Source organism: Delphinus delphis, chromosome 17 (genome assembly GCF_949987515.2).
Source record: "Delphinus delphis chromosome 17, mDelDel1.2, whole genome shotgun sequence".
NCBI lineage: Eukaryota > Metazoa > Chordata > Mammalia > Artiodactyla > Delphinidae > Delphinus > Delphinus delphis.
In genome coordinates, this window is record NC_082699.1 from 70,429,811 (window position 1) to 70,449,593 (window position 19,783).

Here is a 19,783-nt window from a genome sequence, read left to right on the forward strand (position 1 = left end):
ACAAGGTTGAAAGGCGCGTGCAGCTGCCAGGGAATGAGTCTTAGAGCCTGAGTGTGCCGGTCAAGGTCACGTAGTTGCTAAGCAGCCGGGCTGGTAGGTAAACCTAGGGCATCTGACAGTAGACCCTGGACCCGTAACCGCTATTCTTTTCCTTCACAGTTCTGGGTCTTCTACTCCTCCTGGGCTCCCACTCACTGGCCCTCCCCTCTGTGCCCAGGGTGGCTCCCAATCTATGTGCCAAGTATCTGTCAGCTTCTGATGTTTAAGTGCACATCGGGTGCTGTTTTGTCGTAGGACACGACAGCAAGGGAGAAGCCTTAGGCCTTTTTCGAGATAGCTGTCTAGGTTAATAAAATAATTATTCTGTGATTGCCAAAGTAACATCAGTGCTCTTCACAGAAGGCTGAGAAACTATGAATAAGTAAAAAGGAGGCAGAAGAAAAAAGAACTCACGTTTCCTGGCTGTTTCTTCTGGAAATTGTCCACTTACCCATTGATGATCTTAATGATTTTGCCTCATCAATTTGCTCTAGGACCACGTTCTTTACACTCACAGTTGTGGTCGACATCTTTTTTTCCCCTCCCAATTTGTTGTTTGTCAGTGTATTTTGGTTTTTGTTGGTTTGTTTGTTTTTTTGCGGTACGCGGGCCTCTCACTGTTGTGGCCTCTCCCGTTGCGGAGCACAGGCTCCGGACGCGCAGGCTCAGCGGCCATGGCTCACGGGCCCAGCCGCTCCGCGGCATGTGGGATCTTCCCTGACCAGGGCACGAACCCGTGTCCGCTGCATCGGCAGGCGGACTCTCAACCACTGCGCCACCAGGGAAACCCTGTCAGTGTATTTTGAAAAATGTTTTTGGCTCTAGGACTTACCCAGCAGGGAATGCTTCTGTCTTGGGTCAAAATGGCAAACAGGCCTGCCATTGCAGCATCAAGCAAGTGGCTGGAGGGTATTCGACGCTTCTGGGTTCAATAAACTGGGCTTAATGCAAGATGATACAGTATATAAGAATGATGACGCAAAAGAGGCCATAAGAAGGCTTCCTGAGAACCTTTATAATGACACAGTGTTTCGCATTAAGAGAGCGCTGGACCTGACCATAAGGCAGCTGGTCTTGCCTAAAGAGCAGTGGACAAAATATGAGGAGGATAAATTCTACCTTGAACCACATCTGAAAGAGGTTATTTGGGAGAGAAAAGAGAGAGAAGAATGGGCAAAGGAATAATCATGTAGTCTAGATCTGTGGATGCAGCTGTCCTAAAGTAGTTTTCTGAAGTTGGTTAAACCTGAAATGTACAATGTAGAACTATCTGGGCTGTAAATGTATTACTTTAAATAAATATCTATTATAATTATTGTTGGAAAAGAAAAGAAAAATGTTTTTGGAAGTTGGAAGTGGCTGCCTAGATTGTAGTGGACTGATCTTTTGCCCTGCAGAGACCCACTTGCTGCCCAACTGGCAGTGACAGGCAGACAGACATTGACCTTGGCCATAGCAAGTTTTCCCTCATGGCTGTCGAGGCTCTTCTTGACCAGCATGACCTGGAAAGAGCAGTTCTGCCCTTGGAGGTCCCAGTGAGCCAGTCGGCAATGCCATTGCCATTTATTATCCTTCCCTGGGAAGGGCAGGGTTCTGCTTGGGAGCTGAGAGCCAGGACTACAGAGCCTAGAGATTCACCCTCGTCCTCAGAGCCTGTTGTGTAAGCCCAGGATGGAGTTGAAAGGAAACGGTCCCGTAGCATCTCTCTCCATGCACGTAACTCTATTCAGGTTCCATTGGCTGGAGAGCTGAAGTCATCATCTCAAGGACAATGTGTGTGGCAGGAGGGCCACCAGCTGCCTAAATTCCTCAGGGTTGCCTTGCTGCTTTCGCGTCCACCCTAGGAAGTAGGCAGAGCAGGTGAGTAGGAGTCTACCTTACAGATGAGAAAACCGAGGCTCAGGTGGACAGCACCGGCTCTGGGACTAGAATCTGAGCTCCAGTGAGCTTTCATGATGAGGGGTGAGATGCTGGGTGTGGGGAGCCACGGTGTGGGAAGGGGGCTGCCTGAGACTTTGGAAGAGGAGGAGAGAGGAGACAGAGGCGTCTCTGTGGGTCCCCGGGCTGGAGACACGGACTCCACCTACTTCGCTCATTTTCTGCATCAGTTCTGTTCTCCCTCTGTTCCCTAGGGCCACCCTTGCCTCAGTCCCAGCTGTAAAAACAATGGGGGCACACACAGGACATTGTGGGGGAGTGAGGACACACACACTATTCATGCTGAACCATGAAACCCCAGAAGCAGGCCCATTACCTAGGAACATAAGTCCACGATCTCTGTCACTGCCAGACAATAGTCCCAAGGCATAGCTGATGTGATCAGAAAGGAGAAAGAAATAAAAGCAGAGAAATAAAATTAAAGAGGAGGGTGACATTACTTGTAGATATGACTTTATACTCACAGCACCCAGGATATCCTATTAGAAAACATTGCCAACAATAGAATTTAGTAAGATGTCTGGGTAAAAAAGTCAGTATCTTCCAAAATAAGAAACAGACAGAAAAATATAATGGAAGAAAGAAGTCCATTTTGAATAGCTACAAACAGATTACATATCCAGGAATATAGTTATCAGCTTATGTGTAAGATGTCAATGAGTAAAATTTGAAGATGCTACTAAAGAACATACACAAACATGCGAATAAATGGAAAAATATCTGTAAGAGAGGAAGCTGCATACTACATATTTGCCAACTGTCTCTAGATTAATATTTAAATTTAGCATAATCCCAGTTGAAAAATAGGATATTTTTTCTGGAATTAAAGATATTAAAGTTTATGTGGAAAAAGAAATAGATGAGAATAATCAAATTCTGAAAAATAAAAGGTGGTCTAATCCTGAAAGACATTAAAATATATTATAAAGCTAACATAAATTAAGCAGTTTGGTAATGGTGCATGAATAGACAGACCAATAAAACAGTGTGAAAAGTACAGAAATAGATCCAAATACTCATAGAAATTTACTTTATGATTAAGAGGACATTTCAAATCAGTGGGAGAAAAGGAGATTATTTAATAAATGGTGTTATGTTTAGACAAATGGTAGCCATCTAAAACAAAGTTCAGATTCCTTCTTAGATCCTCATACCCAAATAAATTCCAGATGGAGCAAAGATTTAAATGGAAGAAAAGACCCTCACCATAAAAGTATTAAAAGAAAACATGGAGATTTTATTTAAATAATATCCAAATGGGGAAGGACTTCGTCTTTTTAAACATGACACAAAATCCAGAATCCATATAAGAAAAGAAGACTGACACATACGATATCATAAAATTAACATATTCTGCCTTGCAAAAATGACTATAAAGCCAAAAGATGAACAACACACTTGGCTGAAAAAGAAAGTTTCCAACATGTGAAGCGCAGACAGAGATCTAATTTCCTTAAGACCTTTATAAATTCCCACAGATGAAAAAGGAAAAGGACTAACAACCCAAAAGAAAAAAGCAAAGGACTTGAGCAGAGAGTTCCAAGTTCATAGAAAAACAGATAACAGCGGCCTTTAAACACAGGAAAGGGGGCTTACTCTCACTGCTAAAAAAATGCAAACGAAAACTCCTACAAGGTGCCCTATTTACCTATTAAGCTGGCAAAAAAAAAAAAGACGTTTGCTCACACATTAAGGGTGAGAAACCAGCACTCTGCAGCATTGCTGGGGGAGTGCAATATGGGAAAACCTCTTTGCAAGACCGTTCAGCGATGTCTCGCAAAATAAAAACCGCCACTAACCCCTGACCTAGCAATATCACGTTCCAGAGCTTATCCTACACATACATGCACACATTTGCTTAGTGACATATGTATAAGGATATTATTAGTAGAAAAAGATTGGAAATAACTGCTGTGTATATCAACAGAGGACCAGTTAGAGAAGTACCGTGTACTCTTACAGTGAACTACTCTGCAGCCTTTAGAAGCACTGTGATAGCTCTAAAATGACATGGAACAAATTTCCAAATGTACGGACTCTATGGACTCGTCTACAGCCGGGACTTCCAAACTTTTTTGACCGTAACTCACTGTAAGAACTATATTTTACATCACAAGCTGGTTCGTTCATTCATTCATTGGTTTGTTCTTTCATTCATTTTCTTTCAACAAATATTTATTGAGTAACCACCACATTTTCAGACACTGAAATAGGCATTGAAGAGACAGCAGTGAGTAAAACAGATAAAAAAAAAAATCTCTGCCATCGTGGAGCTTACAAATATATATAAGAACACAAATTGTTTAATGTGGAAACAAGCAAAGCTCTCCTGACAGAAGGCAAATCAGTGGTTGCCAGGGCTGAAGACGGGGGAAGAGATTGATTTTAGAGAAACACCAGGGTACTTTCTGGGGTGGTGGAAATGCCCTATATCTTGATTGTGATGTGGTCACATGACTGAATGCATTTGGTAAAACACATCAAATTTTACACTTAAAAAAAGTGAATTTTTATTATATGGAAATTATACCTCCACAGGCTTGATTAAAAAAAAAACTGAAACAAAAGTGTCATGGAGCAATACTTCATCTTTCCATATTAGATGTCCTAGCCTCTGTTCCATCCCATTTCATTCTTTTTCAGTAAACAAAACGAACAAGATCACACCTATGCTGACCTGATCAATTGATTTCATAACATTTTAATGCATCATTATCCATAGTTTGAAAAATTGTGATCTATATTTGTTACTGTGAGTGTAAGTAAAAGCTGGTGGAGCTCATATACGGGCATATGTATTAACAGAAAGTCTGATATATGTGTGTATATATATATGTGTGTGTGTGTGCAAATATATACAAATATTAGCATAGCAATGAACTGCTGATTGGAAACTGAGAGCCTGAGGGTCAGGGAAAGGAGCAAGAATTTGATTTTACTAGACACGCTTTTGGAGTATTTAACTTTTTAAAACCATGAGTATATGTAAGTTTTTAGAATATATTTGAAATGTTGAAAAGAAAAGGGAAAAATCCTGAGAGCAGAATTGGGTTTGAATTAGAAACTACCTGTGTGACAGTGGGTAAGTTGCTAAACATCTCTGGGCTCTTTTTCCCTTATCTGTACTATAACAGTGTTGGTCTATATGACCCTTAGGCCCTAGCCTCTTAGATATTCCAGTTGTCCTTGAGTCTGAGTCAACCCCATCTACTGGGGCATATTGAATTATTCAGTAGAGGGAAAGGAAGTGATAGAGCCATTCCCCATATCAGCAAACACTGAGCACCCACAACATGCAAAGTACTAGGCTAGAATCTAGGGCTACAGTCTCTGCCTCAATAGTCTAGTGAAGAAACAGCCACACGTACGTGAAGGACACTGCCATACATCAGGTGGTATTGACCTGTTCACAAAATGCTCCTGGTCACAGAGGAGGGAGACTTCATCTTTACCTGGACGGATTAAGAAGGGCTTTAGAGGGGCTTCCCTGGTGGCGCAGTGGTTGAGAGTCCGCCTGCCGACGCAGGGGACACGGGTTCGTGCCCCGGTCCGGGAGGATCCCCCGTGCCGCGGAGCAGCTGGGCCCATGAGCCATGGCCGCTGAGCCTGTACGTCCGGAGCCTGTGCTCCACAACGGGAGAGGCCACAGCAGTGAGAGGCCCGTGTACCACGAAAAAAAAAAAAGAAGAAGAAGAGTTTTAGAGAGGTGAGTACAGCAGGGCTGGATATTAAGGATGTGGCCAAGCTTATCAGCTGGAAATAGAGAAGAAAGGGCATTCCGGCCAATGAGTAGAGCACATCCAAAGTGTTGGGCTCTGAATACATCTACCGTATTCCAAACTCATGCCTCTGCCACCTTTGTGCAGCCTGGAACATCTCCACTCTTCTCTGCTCTTCATATCCTTCCTTGGAAGTCCACAGCCCTGAAAGAGCATAGCAAATGGCTCCATGTAGCTGGCCTGAAATGTGTCAGAGAGGCTGTAGAGGGACAGAGGCTGCAGAGGTGGGCTGGAGTCAAACCACGAAGGAGCTGGTGGGCTAAGCTAAGGGCTTTGAACTTGATCTTGAGGGCAACAGTGAGGAGGAGCAGGGTCAACAGTCAGATTTGCTGCAGAAAGTTGACCCTGACCTCAGTGTGGAGAATGGATTGAAAGACTCGAGGACAAGTTAGGAGGCTGATGCACCAGAGGGTTGGCCCCCTTCACTCCCAGCCTTTGTACCCAGAGAAGAACCGATTCTCCACGGACCATATGTGATCAGACCCCCAAAGAGAGTTAGCCATGCGCCTGCTTAGGGCTGTGTCTGTTCCAAGCAGACTGAGCTCTTTGAAACCCTCCACTGGGGTGATAGGTGGAGGCTTGTGGTGGTCTCAGCTTATGCAGCCCAAAGCCTTGCCAACCTGGAAGGGTCCTCCTGGAGGAATGCACGGGTCTACGCTGCTCTTCGGTAGCACGGAGAAGTGAGGGAGGATGAGGGGCAACGTTGGGCATGAGGGCTGCTCTCTCCATCCATCTTCACGTGCATGTGAATCGCCTGGAAATCTTGCTACAATGCAGATTCTGATCAGTAGGTCTGGACTGTGGCCTGAGGTTCTGCTTCCAGGGAAGCTCCAGGTCCACAGACTACACTGTTGAGTGTCAAGGGTTTAGACCACATGGCACATCCATGGCAGGGCTGTTGGGCTGTCTTCATTCTTTCATTTATTCATTCTTCTGTTTATGCAACAAAAATTCCTGCTTGCATTTTTTTGTTGTTCGTTGACTTAAATGAAGTGCTAAGTGAAGTGCTTACTGTGTGCCAGGCGTCACTCTAAATGCTTTACAAATACTAACTCATTCAATCTCACTACAACCCCACACGGTAGTTGCTGTTATGGTCCCCATCTCAAGCTTAGGGAAACTGAGGCACAGAGACGTGAAATAACTTGCCCAAAGTCTTCCATCTGGTAGGTGGCCCGGCGAATGCTGTCATTACCAGGTGAGTTGCAGTACCTGACCCCTTTCTGTAGCACCACGTGGAATGTGGGGCATTGGGTCCCCAAACCAAAGTGGAGGTGCTCGTAGAGCTGGGAGGGGGCTGCCTGGTGATGAGCCTGGAATCCCCTTCCCTTGCTGAACATGTGCTAATGGAGCCCATCCGGCCTCTCCACCTATTTCAGTGGGGTTGGGAGCAGAGCAGAGCAGCCTTTCTGGTGCCAAGGTATATGTATGAGTTTCCTACGAGCCAAATGGACACCCAGAAGGCAGGAGAGCTTGAGCTGTCTTGTAAGTACCAGGGAACCCCAGAAACAAGAGGCTGTGGAGGAGATAACGAGGGGCCAGGGGTTAAAAGTGGTTAAAGCGAAACAGGTGTCCCCAGGGAAGGAACCTCCTACAGGTGGAGATGACCATGGGCAGTTGTCCAGGTGTTCAGGATGGGAGCTCTGGGGGAATGATCTGGGTTTGTGATATGCATTGGGGAGATATAGGCACATAGATGGCAACAAAGGCCACAGGATTGGCTGAACCTACCAGGAAGAGCATGTGTGCGGAGGAGGCAGGAAGTTAGGACTGGAACCTCAGGAACATCAGCACTGGAGAAACAGGCAGATGAAGAAGCTTAACAAAGAAGATTTAAAAAGGATGGTCAGGGCTTCCCTGGTGGCACAGTGGGTAAGAATCCGCCTGCCAATGCAGGGGACATGGGTTCGAGCCCTGGTCCGGGAGGATCCCACATGCCATGGAGCAACTAAGCCCATGCGCCACAACTACTGAGCCTGCGCTCTAGAGCCCGTGAGCCACAACTACTGAACCTGCACACCTAGAGCCCGTGCTCCACAACAAGAGAAGCCACCGCAATGAGAAGCCCTTGCACCGCAATGAAGAGTAGCCCCCGCTCACCGCAACTCGAGAGAGCCTGTGAGCAGCAACGAAGACCCAACGCAGCCAAAAATAAATAAATAAAATGGATAAATTTATATAAAAGTAATAGAAAGGATGGTCAGAGAGGTAGGAAGAGAATGGGGAGAGTGTGTGAGAACTAGTCCTTGATGACTGCAAATGGAAACCCTGATGACATCCTCTTGGAAAGTGGACAGTTTATTTTCCAACTTTAATTGGAGGTAGAATTACTCTAACAATGCAGTGGTTTTCCGTTGCTCTTCCCTTGTTTTATATTCTTATGTGTATTACACAGTTCCCCATCTGCTGTTTTGGCAGGGATCTCCGCATAAATACGTTTCAACGTATATACACACATATATTTAAACCAACTAAACTAATACTTATTGCATCTTGATTATGTGCAAAGCACAGCATCTCCCAGGCGAGGAGGTTTGCCAGGATGTGATTGTCATATGCTAGATCATGAGATCTGGCGGTGAGCAGAAACGGATGGTGCCCAGACAGGTGTCTCCCCATAATACAGGACTGTAGAAAAGCTTTTACTAAAGTGAACTTCACACCTGGTAGGTAATCTACCTGGATCACATCGTGGAGCAGAGAAAACCACTTTCCCTGAACACCTCCTGTTAAGGGGTAAATAAACAAGCTCTCGTCTTGTTTAAGTCACTCATATTTGGCCTCTGTAAACGAGTATTAGTCAGCATCCTAATTAGTACTTACAGACGTACGGCCAAGGGATCACTGCAGAGAAAGGGTGACAGTCTGTGAAGGATGTCCCTCATTAGGCTACATGGGATGTAATCTCGTTTTTGTAACACTGTTTACTACATTTGTTTAATCTCATGTGTGTGTTCCACATGTGACCCTCTCCCTGCCTTTGCAGGGCGTTCCAGACACGCAGATGGCACGTGCAAGAGGCAAGAGAGGGCAGCACTGCTTGGGAAGATAAAATGGTTCAGTCCCTGGAAGTCCAGCTCAGGGGGTGGGGGGAGGGAGAAGATGAAACTGAAAGTCAAGATGCTTTTAGATGGAGTTAGAAACAATCCCGGAGAAAAGTATCATAATTTTGGAAACAGTGAGGAATGATTCTCCTTGGGGGACTGATTTTTAGCAGATCAAAAAGAAAGAGAGTCTTCTATTAAGTTTTATTTTGCCTTCACAAGACTGAAAAGGAGTTGGCAGGTTGGCGAGAAGAGCGGTCCCTCAATGCTGTCCTGTTGCTGCCAGGGGTGGGACAGGGATATTACGATGGCGCATCTATGGGGGACCCACAGGGCCTAGCAAGATTATGCCTAAAATACTTTTTATTTTGGGGGGCAGGTTAGTTTTGCTTAATTTAATTTTTAATTTTATAATTATGGGGAAGATCCAACATATGCAAAATATGGAATGCTCTCCTGAACCTGCATGAACCCACCCCAACCCCGGCCATGAAAGCCTGCCCAATCTTGTCTTATTTCCACTGTCATCCATTTCCCCTCCCTTATTATTTTAAAGCAAATATGACACATCATTTTACATCATCCATAAACATTCAGTATGTATCTGTTGGACATAAGAACTTTTAGTAAACACAACCACAAGGTCATGATCACACAAAAAAGGGATTAATTCATATTTCCTTAATGTCATCAATTTATGCAGGTGATGTTCAAATTTTTAATTATTTAGTGAGTGTCCTATTTTTATCTATAATTGTTTTGGTTTGAATTAGATCTAGACAAGACCCACACATTGTGATTGGTTAATATGTCTTTTAAGTACCCTTTCATCTATGGCATCCCCCTCTACCTCTCTCATTTTTAACCCTTGCAATTTATTTGTGGAAGAAACTGCTTTTTGTTTTGGTCCTGGAGAATTTCTCCTGCCTGGATTTTGCTGGTTGTATGCCCATGGTACAGTTTACTTCCTCCATATTTCCTGTAAATTGGTAGTTTGATCTAGAGCTACATTGTCCAATATATTAGCCACTAGTCACAAATTAATGAAATAAAATAAAATTTCAGGGGCTCGGAAACCATATGAGGCTATTGCTGCTGTATCAGACAGTACAGATTATACAACTTGTCCATCATTGCAAAAAGGTCTCCTGGATATTTAAAGTCTAGAAGCTTAACCAAATTTAATTTTTTAGGAGGAAGACTATTTTATAGGTGGTGCTGTAAATGTCCAACCGAGGCACATAGTACCCGGCTGCCTCTCCTTTAGGATATTAGCAGCCTTCAGTGTGGGCTCCGTTAGTTCATACAGAGAAAAATAGATCTCTTAATGAAGTGGCCCCTCCTTGGGGCCCCTTCCCTCCCTCCATCTCTCCAGCTCTACAAATCCAACATCTCAGAGTCCTCCTTGGGGCTTCCCTCTGCCTTAGATTTGTCCTGTCAATTTCATCTCCTAAATACCCCCTGAATCAGGCCCCTTGTCTCCATTTTGGGTGCTGACACCCTAGTCCCAGTCGCCTGTATCCCTGAGAAACCCACAATGCCTGCTTACCATCATCACATCCTCTGGCTCCTACTGCATTCTCTGCACTGCAGCCGGCAGGACCTCTCTGTCCAAAGCACCTCAGTATTCCCTCCGTTCCTAGGTAAGGACCAGGCTCCCCGGGATCGTACCACGCCCTGCAGGGTCTCCCCCTAACCCCCTTCCAGTTCGTGAGTACTGCCAGGGATTAAACCGTTTAACTGCTGATTAGGCACGGTTAACACTTTAGGTGCTGGATCATGGGGAGGTCCCTGGGGCTCTAGGGGTGAAGAGCTGGGCCACTGGGGGAGCACTCAGGGGGATGAGGCAGTGGCTAAAGTTACCAAATGGTACAGAAGTATTTCAGTATTTTAATACCTGGCTTAGCAGTAACAGTACATTTGGTCAATTATCATCTGTGTACCCACCTCCTTTATTCTACCATACTGGCTTTATTCTAGTTGCTGGAACTTTCTACACTCCCTCCAGTCAAAGGATACTCTTTCTTCCCCAGCTCCTACTCATCCTTCAGGTCCCAATTCAAGATTCCCTTCCTCAGGGAAGCCCTCCCTGCTCACCTCTGGGGCCACCAGTCTCCCCTTTCATCCTCCGGTGGAACAATCTTTGTTTCCTCCTTGCTTCATTTCTGATTCTATGTGTGTTTCTGGTTTTGCTCAACATTATATTCCCAGCACGTAGTGGTGGTACGTAGTAGGTGTACAACAATAATTTTTGTTGAAGGAATAAAATGTGAATTGAGTTAATAGATTGAACTTTAAATATTCGACATCATTTGCTCTGCGGGGTATTTCCTCTTTTTGTTTTGTAATGATTTGGCATTATTAATTTATAAATAATGGTGTATCTTTGCAGGCACACTGGGTTCGAGTCTAATGTGTTATCCGGAGGATCTGGTTCATATCCATCCTACAGAGGCCATTTTGCTCATTTGTAGTGCCTCAAACATCTGGCACTCAATAGCAAACAAGGGTTAGACAAATACTCCCAGCATGGCCTACCACGTGGATAAGAATCACGCCAATGTAGTCAACAGCGATGCAGAGGAAGACACAAAGTGCTGAGACCAGCAGGGTAAAGTTGAGGAGCTAGTCAAGAGCTTCATTTACTGAGCCCTCGTCTAGCTCCTGGGGTGTGGGAATGAATAGGACAGAGCAGACCTCTGACTTCACGGAGCTTATTTCCTGGTGGGGAAAGATATGTTCTAATCAGGTAGACAAATGAACAAACAACAGTACCAATCGTGGCAAGTTTTTTTTTTGCGTTACGCGGGCCTCTCACTGCTGTGGCTTCTCCCGCTGCGGAGCACAGGCTCCGGACGCGCAGGCTCAGCGGCCATGGCTCACGGGCCCAGGCGCTCCGCGGCATGTGGGATCTTTCCGGACCGGGGCACGAACCCGTGGCCCCTGCATCGGCCAGCGGACTCTCAACCACTGCGCTACCAGGGAGGCCCCGTGTCAAGTTTTGAGAAGAAAATAGAGTGACTTGATAGAAACTCGGAGTGGTGGGGAAGCTACTGTTGAGGGTGGTCAGGGAGAACTTCCTGACCAAGTTTTTATTGGTCAAGCTGTGAAGGTTCAAAGGGATGAGGACTCAGCTGCAGAAGAGTCCGAGGAGGACAATTCCAGGCAGAAGAAATAGCCAAGTGCAAAGGACCAGAGCTCGAAAGGAGCCAGCTGGCGACACCATTAGACTCAGTTTTCTCATCTGTAAAATGGTGACAATGGTACCTACCGACCGCAGGGGGTGTGGTTATTATTGTCAAGATTATGATTATCCTTCAGCTCAGGAGTAGTTTCAACAAAGCAGATGCTTTCAGCCAGTCAGGGAAACAAATTTGTTAATTATATGTTGTGATTTTCAGTGGAGGATATGGTTTAGACCCTAAGAACTGGTAACGCCACCAGCCTCTTAACACAGACACACACACTGTACCCACACGGGATGATTTCGGCTGTGACTGTAGGATTTCGGCTCCCCGTCAGTGCAGAGAGAGTACAGATTTTGGCATTTCAGGCTCCGAGCAAGCTTTCGGCTCGCTTTCCCCGCAGCCTGTGGGAGGAGCCGGCTGTCAGTGGCACAGAAGGAGGGGGGCGAGGCTGTGGGTGGGGACTGAGCTACTTGATTAGCATACTCCGCTCAGCGCTGGGAAGTTTCCTCCAAATTTCCTCTGCACCCTCCTTGGGGAGGTAAGAGAAGAGCTTGCAGCCAAGACTGGGTACTTTAAGGTAGCACAGATACCAAGCCAGGGCGTGGGCAAGGAATCGTGTGGGAGGGAGAGAGCACCACCTGTGGAGTGATGCGAAACAGGTGTTTCCTGGGGGAAACAGAAGAAGCAGGGGAAAGACAGCCCGCAGAATTTAGAGGACTTGTCTATGTTATGCCGCTGCTAGGAGAGTGTATGGCACTGGATTTTTAAAGTCTTCTCTATCTCAGTTCACGGCGACACCATCCTTCCAGCTGCTCAGACCAAAGGTGTGCCGTCATTGTTGGCTTTTTTCGTGGTTTCATGTCCCACATCCCATCCATCAGGAAATCCTATTGGTTCGACCCTCAGAACACATCCAGAACCTGACCAGACCACTCCCCCTGCGCTGCATTACCTTGCTCAGGGGTTAGTGAAAGGCTCTCCTTGCATGTCGCCTGGTTCTGCCCCAGTCCCTCAACACGTGGCCGAAGGGACCCAGTTAGAAGTAAGTCATGTGGAGGTGATTGCCCCGGAGCTGTGGAGCCTAAGCTTCAGGACCCCTTCCTTGCAAGTGCCTCAGACAACGTTCTGGGAGGGACAGCACAATGTTCGGTATAGTTCTGTAATACCTGTAAAAGTAAGCTTTCCACTGCAGTTGGCTAAGACTGCTGTCTCCTTCCACTCTGATTGCCTTCCCTGGTACTTCCCTCCTGATGGACAGTGTTGGGATGGCTGGGAGAATTTGGGGAAACTCACAAAGACGTGGGCATCCGTGAGCTGGGCGTGCATTTTTGTTTGCTGGGATATATTTTATGTGGTTCACCATAACTTCCATATATAGGAAATGTATTGCCAGCCACCCCAGCGTAGGCATGGCTTTTACGAAGACTCCTTCCACCCCTGAGCCAAAACAGAGGCTGTATGGTGACAGGAGCGTGTCCTACGGTGCCCAGCCCCAGAAGTACATAGGCATTAGGTGCTGCACCCGTTTCCTATGGCTGCTCTAACAGATGTCCACGGTATCGGTGGCTTCAAACAACAGGACTTTATTCTCTCGTTATTCTGGAGGCCAGAAGTTTGAAATCAGCATTACTGGGCCAAAATCCAGGTCTCGGCAGGGCCGCGCTTCCGTTGGAGGCCCTGGGGGAGAATCTGTTCGTTGCTTCTTCCAGCTTCTCGTGGCCGCTGGCATGCTTTGGCTTGTGGCTGTGTAACTCCCATCTTTGCCTCCGTGGTCACATCGCCTCCTCCTCTTCTGGGTGAGTCTAATCTCCCTCCACTGCTCTCTCATGAGGGTACTTGTCACAGTGCAGGGCTCACCAGATAATCCAGGAAAACCTCCTCACCTCAGGATCCTTAACTTAATTACAGTGTGGTCCAGTGAGATGTAGACAGACCGTTTTTGTGCCTTATGCCAAAGACGGTGTGTTTTTCCCCTGGAGAACAGTAAGGAATGAAGATTCATAATCAAGAACTTCTTTGGCCATTTTTGGCTCCTGTGAGGGGAGCCAGCTGGAGATAAAGCCAACACACAGAAGAAGGAAGGGCCTGGAGAAGCAGAGAGAAATGGAGCTAGAATCCTCATGACATGTATGAGCTCCTGGATCACACACAGCCTGAAGCCCCCTCCCCTACCTCTGGTCTTTTCAGTTATGAAACCCAATCATTTCCTTTCTTTCAAGCCAGTTTGAACTGGATGTCCTGTCACTTACATCAAAAAGAGTTCTCATTGATATTCTCTTTAAGCCTCAGTTCCTCATCTAAAAAAGGCTAAAATACCCTACAGAATTATGATAAAATTTTAAACAAGATGACATATATAACACATGTATGTTGGTTCCTGGTACATAGAAATTCTCCTTGTGAATGATGACTGTTAATATTTAACAATTTATCATCATAAGCGAAGAACTAATAGAACTTATATAAGGCTGGGTATGTTTGGGTTATATTTATTAAAAACATAGAACTTTACTAGAACCCAGTACCTCTACTCAATCCTGAAACTCCACTGTAAGAACTCCTTTGAGCATTTGCCCATCCTGTGCGTGGCTGCCTCCTGGGACTTGGCCTCTTCACTGCCAAAAAGGCAATCCATTCCATTCTGTCCTCAGATTGCGCTGGAACCTGTCTCCACCCACTGATCCTGGTTCCACTTGTTTTGGGGGTGGAGTGGGGAGTAGAAAGAGTCTAACGCTCTGTTTTATACTATTCTTGATTCTCCAGTAGATTCACCTTTGGAAAACTTGTATGTTTTCACAGTCTTCTGTGTCATATCCCCTGTCTTCTCAAGCCTTGAGGATCACACTGGTTTAGGTGATGTACATGTGTACATGGGCACACGTACAAACATCAACAGAGCAAGTTACTTGTGCACACACATCCACATGCATACTTACACGCAGCCATGTGCGAGATCAGGTCCTCCCAGCCTGGGCTCAGTTCCAGGAACTGTTGGTTTGCTTCCACACACTGCACATGTGTGCTGTGTACAGCTTCTGGGCAATGGAATTGCATCAGGAGGTATTTTTCTAATTCTCTCTTCTGGCGGCTTTGTATGAGATCCCCCGGCCAAAACTTTCCTGAGCAGACCCTCCGATGGACAACTCGTCTCGGAACATGGCAGCATGGCAGGGAGCAGAGGGAGTGTGCCCGGAGGAGAGTGGCTTGTGTGTGCATGCACGTGTCAATGGTGTGTCAACGGTGAGTCCTGGGCTGCAGGATTACCTGTTGTGTCCATGGATCCACAACTTCAAAGTCTCTTCAAGAAATCTCCTTGGGACTTCCTTGGCGGCGCAGTGGTTAAGAATCCCCCTGCCAATGCAGGGGACACGGGTTCGAGCCCTGGTCCAGGAAGATCCCACATGCCACGGAGCAACTAAGCCCATGCACCACAACTACTGAACCTGCGCTCTAGAGCCTGTGAGCCACAACTACAGAGCCCGCGTGCCACAACTACTGAGCCCATGTGCCTAGAGCCCGTGCTCCACAACAAGAGAAGCCACTGCAATGAGAAGCCCGCGCACCGCAACAAAGAGTAGCCCCCGCTCGCCACAAGTAGAGAAAGCCCGCACGCAGCAACAGAGACCCAACGCAGCCAAAAATAAATAAATTTAAAAAAGAAACCTCCTCCTTATTGGGGGTCTGGAGCAGTTTGGGGCGGCTTCTCCGCATTCCAGGTGGAGGGGGAGAGCAGCTGAGTGTGGAGGGGGGTGTGATGGAGAGACCAAACCACTGGGGGAGGAATATGGGAGAGATGGGAAGCACAGTTGGTGGTTGTCTTCATGGGTGATCATTGATCTAATCCCTACTCAATAACTGCTGAGTGCCTTGGCAGGCTGCGGGTAGATCCTCGTCTCATCAGGGTAAGTTCAACTTCTATTAATCGAGCACCTTCTGTGTTCTGGTCACAGGGCTGGGAGCTGGAGATGCAACAGGAAGTAGAAGCATAAACCTCAGATGCAGCAGGGCCCACAGTCTGTTGGAGGAGGTGCACGCAAGACCATTAATCACACATGCAGGTGAAGTTGTGGCTGAGGTGCTAGAGTGGGGTGAGCTGTGGAGGATTTAGGGCAATTCGGGGAGACTTCTAGGAGGCGGTGATTGTAGGTGCTGAGACCTGAAAGATACACAAGAGTTTATTAAATAAGAAGCATTTTAAGCAGCAGGAATTGCACATGGAAAGGCCTGTGACCAGAGTGTGTGTTATGGGCTGAATTGCCCAGCAGCATCCAAGATCCTGGTACCTCCCGAGGTGCCCGTCCGCAGTGCATGGTGAGGGAAGGCGGCACCCAGTGTGGTTTGGGCAGATGAGAGGGGCCTGCGGTGTGGCCTTGTGAGTGGGTGGGTGTGGAGGGTAAGTGGGGAGAGTGAATCCATCTTCCCATTTTCCAGATCCATGCACCTCACCATTTTTTCTGGAGTGGCTACTGGATGGTGGACACTTTGTGAGGCCCTCTGTTGAGAGAAGGGAGAAAAAAGCTAGCTCCTGCCTTCACATTGCAGCTCTAGCATTAACTAGCTGTGTGACCTTTGGCAAGTTGCTGAACCTCTCTGAGCCTCAGTTTCCTGGTGTTTAAAAGGATAGATACCCCTCTGGTAGTAGGGTTGTTGGGGGGATTTAGCTGGGATGATGTCACGTGCCTCGCACATCGTATGTCCCCCAAGAACGGTGGTTAACACAATAACATGTCACGCACGTGCCAAGCTCAGGCACAGCTTTTGCTGAAGGCCTCTGAAAATCTGGTCTCAAGGGAAAAATCCTTTGCTACCAAATCTCAGGGTTAAATCTCTCCCTCCTTCTTGGCTTCCAGCCACTGGGGAAGGTTAACTTTGCAAATTCTCTTTGAGATGCAAAATCCGACCGGCTGTCTCTGGGTCTCCCTCCCCCACCGCATCCCTCCCTGGGGCAGACACAAGGAACTCATCAGACATTCGAAGGCGGGAACTGTACATTTTCAACAGTTGAGACGCAAGGGGGGGGGGGCGAAACGAAATTAAATCCAGTAATTAAGTTCTAATTGCGCAATTACTTCACTTTATGGCTCTGTGCCAGGGTTGGGAGTCTTGCTCTTATAAATGGTGTTTTTGTGCAAACTGAAGGAGGGGGAGGTGAGGGAGAGGGGGCTAAGGTGGTGATATCTGGGGCTAGGGAAACAAAGGCATTTATAAATTAAGGCATCTCGTCAATGACCTGATGTCAATGTTCTGATTGTCAGGGTGTGAGGTGGACTGGCGAATTGGGGGCCTTTGCAGAACTAAAATCGGTGACTATACTGAGCTCTGGGCTTTCTTTAAGCAATTGCCACTTGAAGCAAGTCTGTCTTCTAGTGAGACGCCTGGGGTGGACATGTTTCTGTTCACATCTGGGGTGGGGACCCTCTCTGCAGGCTGGCAATTTAGACCCTTGGGGTTGACGTGGGGCAAGGAACCATGGAAGTGCCCAGGCCAGGCCACCCCGCAAGGCTTCCAAAGAGCCGGGAGGGGCTTGTAGGGGTCACACAGCAGATCCATACTTGTGCCCTGAGAAGATTTGGGGGAAAGAGAATCTGCTGCTTCAATTAGTGGATTCCATGGGCTATTTCTTTGCTTCTCATTTGTTCACTCATTCATTCATTCACTTACTCACCTGCACATTTTCCTCATTTGCTAATTCTGTAACTATTTATGGGGCATCTAATTTGCACAAGGCACTCTGCTTGGCATGATGGGGGAAACAAAAATGGTTTAAGATGGGTCCTGCCCTCAAGGAAGAGGGAGATAAGACTCGTGTAAGATGATCTGGTATTTATTGAGTACCTGCTATCTTAGGCAGCTCAGGCAGCTGTAACAAAATTCCACAGACTGGGTGGTTAAACAACAGAAATTTATTTCTCACAGTTCTGGAGGCTGGGAAGTCCAAGATCAAGGTGCCAGCTGATTCAGTTTCTGGTGAAGACTCTCTTCCTGCCTTACAGAAGTCTGCCTTTTTGCTGTGTCCTTGCATGGTGGAGAGAGAGAGTGAGAAAGCCCTCTGGTGTCTGGTCTTATAAGGGCACTAATCCCATCATGGGAGCCCCACCCTCAGAACCATATCTAACCCTAATCACCTCCCAAAGGCCCTGTCTCTAAATACTGTCACATTGGGGGTTAGGGCTTCAACAAAGGAATTTGGAGGAGACATAAACATTCAGTCCACAGCACCTACTATGTGCCAAGGGTTACCTCTGGTGCTTTACACAGGTTATTGGGTTATTGTTAAACCTCATGACATCTCTCTGAGGTACATATCACTACCATTTTCATTTTGCAGATGAGGCAATTGGTACTTAAGAGAGGTTAAAATGCTCCCCTCCCCAAGGTCCTATAGTAAGTCAGTCTGCAAGATCTGGGACTGGATCCTAGCTGAGCTCTGATTCAGAAGGCTGTGACCTTTTCCTGAGCTCGAGGTAGGTGATATGTGTTCCGAGAGGGATGAAGCCACACCAGGAATGATGAAAACACAGACACAAACAAGAACATGGCTGTCCCCGCTCTCTCCCTCCTCTCCAAGGAAGAAACTACGAGCGAAATGGGGAGAATGAAGAGGATTGGTCCCTGAGGGAGGATGGTGGGCTCGGCCCCTCTGGCAGGAGCCCCGGCACCCTGGCTGAGCAGCTGGCATGGCAGCCATGGGGTGTCCTGGGCTTCCACCAGCTGAGCCCCTGCCACGTCACATAGGGGTGCCAAAATCATGCTCCAGTGGGTTGCCAAAGATAAAGAATTGCTCGGGAGGGAAATTCGTATTATATGTTGCAGCCAACACAAAAGCTCCGGAACTCCAGCTATAAAATAAATCAAACGCAGGCATAAGAACCACCTGCATCGTTCAGAGGAAGCTTCCAGATCAGAGCCACAGAAAGGAAGTGGAGGGGGGAAAGATGAACATCTCAGTCCCGCCCCCATCCCCCCTCCCCCACCCCCCGCATCATCTGGCCTCCCGCTGCATTTCCAGCCTTATCTGCTGCTGCCGCATCTCCAGATGGAACTGATGTTCAGCCGCACGGGACTGCATCCCCCACCTCGCCCTCCAGATGCTCTTGCTCTGCTGGTCCACCTGGCAAGCTCATTCTTCGAGGGCCTGCTCCAGAATCACCTCTCTTGGAAAGCTTTCAACAACCACATCCTTCCCCAAGACAATTTATTGCTTCCTTTCCTATGACCAGCCTTAGGGCACTGCAGTCAGGATCACGGGCTGAGCCAGACCTGGTGTGGCTCCCACATCTGCTACTTGCTCTGTGACCCTGGACCAAGTGCCTCAGTTCTCTGGGCTTCAGACTGCTCATCTGTGCTCAGGAGACAATACTGAGACCAGCCTCAAAGGGCTGTTTTTCTCAGGCGAATATTTCTTGTGTGCCCACTGGGTGCCAGGCGTTGTGCTCAGTGCCGAAGACACAGTGGCAAACACGGCAGACAGAGTTTTCCGAGGCTTTGATGCAGTAATTTATGTAAAGAACTTAGCACCATTCCTGGAACTTAGAAAGAGCTCAATCAGTCACTCGTTATAATGGTTGTCCTGCAGGATTTTGTATGAATGTCTGCTCTAGGATTTATTGCACTGTCTTGGCATTCTTTCTGTCCATGGGTTCTTCTGCACAGGCTGTGAGTACCCTGTCTTATTTGGCCCTTTATGCCCAGTGCCTACCCAGTTCCTGACTTGTTGCAAGCTTCCCATCACGTTTTGTTGCCAGAAGGTATGATTGAAGATGGAGACCCAGCAGCTATCAGCTCTTTGGCTACC

The 19,783-nt window shown here is 47.1% G+C and overlaps 1 pseudogene; it reads left to right on the top strand.

The window, feature by feature from the left end:
- The first annotated feature begins 902 nt into the window (after nt 1–902).
- On the top strand, nt 903–1,224 carry LOC132440381 (cytochrome b-c1 complex subunit 7 pseudogene; annotated as a pseudogene).
- Nucleotides 1,225–19,783: the final 18,559 nt, after the last annotated feature.